The sequence below is a fragment of the Belonocnema kinseyi genome, chromosome 10 (genome assembly GCF_010883055.1).
Source record: "Belonocnema kinseyi isolate 2016_QV_RU_SX_M_011 chromosome 10, B_treatae_v1, whole genome shotgun sequence".
Classification (NCBI taxonomy): domain Eukaryota; kingdom Metazoa; phylum Arthropoda; class Insecta; order Hymenoptera; family Cynipidae; genus Belonocnema; species Belonocnema kinseyi.
In genome coordinates this window covers 1,660,386-1,665,056 of record NC_046666.1, presented here as the reverse complement: position 1 = coordinate 1,665,056, position 4,671 = coordinate 1,660,386, and positions in this window count along the sequence as shown.

Genomic DNA, 4,671 nt, shown 5'->3' with positions numbered 1-4,671 from the left:
TAATGAAGCTGCATAATCTTTATTAAAGTTGGGAAAGCTTTTGGGTTTAGTTTTGAGGCTTTGAGCTGAGGCGACATAAATAAATTAGTATAATCTAAACAGCTAGAGCATACGTCAAAGTAAGATTTACCTTCGAAACCCCTAAGTCGACTCTTTTGACCTCTGTTCAAAAAAAGATTGACAAAGTCGGGCATTTCCTTGAGGAACCCTACATATGATGATAACATTAAATTTACAAATTTTTAAAACACAATAATGCTAATAGGAATTAAGTAAACTATTTTGCGCATCCGAAGAAGCAATATGTTGAACCTCATATATCAAATTTCATCTTCTAAAAATATTAAGGTTTGGGGAATTGTCCATGTGTATCAGTTTAATCTGAAACAAACTGATCCGAACATGTAGCAGTCTTTGATTTCTTTATAATGATACAGATGAACAGATTTTTGTATCAATTCAATAACTTATCAGTAAAAACGATACCTTCAGATTTGCTGTGACTGAAGCTTTTAATTTTTCACAAAGGAACACGATATCTGTTGATGGTGGGCGCATGTTTAATGAAGCTGCATAATCTTTATTAAAGTTGGGAAAGCTTTTGGGTTTAGTTTTGAGGCTTTGAGCTGAGGCGACATAAATAAATTAGTATAATCTAAACAGATAGAGCATACGTCAAAGTAAGATTTCCCTTCGAAACCCCTAAGTCGACTCTTTTGACCTCTGTTCAAAAAAAGATTGACAAAGTCGGGCATTTCCTTGAGGAACCCTACATATGATGATAACATTAGATTTACAAATTTTTAAAACACAATAATGCTAATAGGCATCAGGTAAACTATTTTGCGCATCCGAAGAAGCAATATTTTGAACCTCATATATCAAATTTCATCTTCTAAAAATATTAAGGTTTGGGGAATTGTCCATGAGTATCAGTTTAATCTGAAACAAACTGATCCGAACATGTAGCAGTCTTTGATTTCTTTATAATGTTACAGATGAACGGATTTTTGTATCAATTCAATAACTTATCAGTAAAAACGATACCTTCAGATTTGCTGTGACTGGAGCTTTTAATTTTTCACAAAGGAACACGATATCTGTTGATGGTGGGCGCATGTTTAATGAAGCTGCATAATCTTTATTAAAGTTGGGAAAGCTTTTGGGTTTAGTTTTGAGGCTTTGAGCCGAGGCCAGTGTACATTGTGCATGCATAATCAAACGAACCATCTCGCTTTTAACTGTAAACAGAATAACGCTCACTTCCTTTCTGTTCGATGAACATTCAACATCCTAGGAAGCTCGAACCGTTCGGTTCATCAAACTCAGCTCTCGAGTTTCAGATCCTCCCTCGACCTGAAGCTTCAGCTTCAGCTTTCACAAACAGCATTTCCACCCGCCGCGTCGCGTTTACTATCAACTGATATTTCACGGATATATAGCACCTTCCATAAGCCGGTTTGATTGGGTTGTTATGAGAAGGTCTTCTTTTCCCATGCTGATCGCAATAGTACCTCGACCCCAATGAACACTCAACATTGGTCAAAGTAAATTCAAATGGAAGGATATAACAGAAAATTGTTAATTAAACAACTTTGTGTTAATGTCTTTTTTTTAAGAGATATCAAAAGATTTAAATTTTTTTCAGAGATAACTCACACAGAGAAATAGAGGGCTCATTTTTGTCGAGGCTCATTTTTGTCGAAGCTCATTTATATTCTTGAAATCAGATTTTTTCAAGGGGGCGAACCATGTAACACCCTAAAAGTAAGGGTACATTTTGGGATTTTTTTGGGTTTGAAGAATATATCGAATCTTTCCAAAAATTTTGTGGTTCATTAAGACACTTTTGAATTACAAAAGAAATTTTTTTTAGTTATAAATATTCATAAAATTTTTAATTAAAAGGGAGGATGTCGAACATGTTCATCCGGGAGATGCGAAATTGCAGGCGCTTTAGTTTCTCACAGATTCGTCTGAAAACAAAAAATTTTCTTAAAGATTATATTCATAGTTCCCTTGTAAACCAAAAAAGATAACAAAAAATCATTTTTGAGAAAATGGCGGCCGTTACAACCAAAATTTTGAGTTTTACGCAAAAATGTGCATGAAATTATTTAAACAATAATTGTTAAAAAAGATTTTTTCAGTTCGAAATGGTTCAAAAAAAAGTTAATCATTTTAACTATATGTATATGCAAGGAGAACTCAATCAGTCAAATACTTTTTGAGTTATCTTGCCGGCAATTTTGAAAAATGTAAAACCAAGAGAAACGCGTTTTTAAATATCTACATGTTGAAAACTGTTGAAAAAAAGTTTTTTTGGTTTCTTACGGTTTTTTTAAACGGCCTTCGAGCTGCCGAGGTCACATATATCGACTGAAAAAAATTCGGAGAATACTAGGCGTGGCCTCCGCCCCACCACTCTCCGGCCGGCCAGCAGGAAGCATCGGCAGGCTAGCGCAGGGTGCCTTTCAGGCACATTGCGACTTTGAAACTTTTGCAGCATATTTTTGGAATGCCAGGCTTCTATTTAAGCAAAAAACTTGATTTTTTAAAGCCGTTACATGGTTCGCCCCCCTGAAACGAAAATACTTCAAACGTTAAACTATGATGTCTAAAAAAACTACGATGTATCATTTTTGTTGCAACTCAAAACAATACCAAATCAACGTATTTTTTAGGATCGGGATTGCAGAGAATTTCTCTGGATTAAAAGGAAAACCTAAATTTACAAATCAAAAGTTCATTTTCAATTAAAAAGAGCGCCTTTTCAACTAAATAGTTCAACTTGCAGCCAAGGAGTTGAATTTTCAACTAAAAGCATTAATCTTCAACTACATTATTTAAATTTTCAGTTAAAAAATAAATTTTTAACCAAAAAGAACGATTTTGAACAAAATAATTCAATTTTCAATTAAAGAGATGCATTCTTAACTACAAAGGAGCGTCCCCAAAGAAACAAAGATTATTAATCAAATTAGTTCCACTTTCAATCAGGTAGTCTAATTTTTAACTGAGAACACTATTTTTCTACTAGAAAAGACAATGTTGTTGAATTTTCTTCAAAGAAACCAATTTTTAAACAACAGAGATGAATTCTTAACGCAAAATGTAAGATTTAATATTTCAACCGAAAAATATTTTTATTTAAAAACAAAAACAGTTGAAATTACCCAAAAAATACTAGTTTTTAACAAAATAGTTGAATCCTCAACCAAAGACAAAAGTTTTGAATCACGAAGATTAATTTTCTATAATAAAAGATGTATTTTCAATGAAATACAAAAAGTTTTAATAAAACAGTTGAATATACAACTAAAAATGCAATTGTGGAATTGCAATTAAAAGAATTAATTTTTGGCAAAAAGAATTTTTTAACAAAATAATTACATTCTTAACCCAAAAATGGAATTTTCAATAAAAATGATCAATCTTCAACTGAAATATTTATATACAAGTTAAAAAGCAAATTTTTAACCAAAAAACAGAAATTTTTACCCAAGAAGATTAATTTTCTACCAAAAAATACATATTCTCAGCAAAATACATAAACTTTTGATGAAAAAAGATAAATATTTAACTAAAAGTGAAATTGGTACATTTTAATACAAAAAAAATGACCGCAAAAAAAAATTTCAATAAAATAGGAACACTTTCAACGAGAGATTAATAACTATAGTAATAAGTCTTTAAATAACATAGTAAAATTTACAAAAAATGTTTTTGAATATTCTTGAGTTATCTCGCAAAATTATATTTATATAACTTTAATGAAAATAAATATAAAATCCTACAAAATATTTATTCGAAATTTGTATTCCATATTGAAAATAATTATTCTCTTCAAATTATAATATGCCCAAAACTGCTTTTCCTTCTGGAATCTCGGTAAAAAATCGTATTTTTTAAAATGTTTTTTTGTTTGTTGTTAAGAATGCAAATGGTTGAAATATAATCTTTTCTGCTGAAACATTAAACTATTTTTTTTAAAATCGTTCATATTTTTCAACCGAAAAGATTAAGCAGCAGCAAAAATAAAATAGTTAAATTTTCAGTAAAAGTAATTATTTTTTAATTAAACAAAAAATTTAATTTCAACAAAATACATGAATTTTCAACTAAGAAAGACAAATTTTCAGCAAAACTGAAATATTTAACATTTTAATTAGAGCAATTGATTTTTAACAAAAAATGACTTTTTAACAAAATAATTCAGTTTTGAAACAACAGAACAAAATTCTAATCAAAGATGAAAATTTTAAATCATGAAAGACAAATTTCAACAAAACTGTAATATTTCAATTTTCAGTTAGAAAAATTGATTTATAGCAAAAAAAAACAAACAATTTTTTAAAATATAAATTAATTTTCAATATTGAGTCGAATTTTCAATACATGGAAGAAATTTTTAATCTAATAACTACGTTTTTAACCAAAAAGATAAATCTCTAACCAAAAATTTATGAATTAAATTTGCAGTTGAAAAAATTAATTTTCAACCGAAAAGATTAAGCAGCAGCAAAAATAAAATAGTTAAATTTTCAGTAAAAGAAATTATTTTTTAACTAAACAAAAAATTTAATTTCAACAAAATACATGAATTTTCAACTAAGAAAGACAAATTTTCAGCAAAACTGAAATATTTAACATTTTAATTAGAGCAATTGA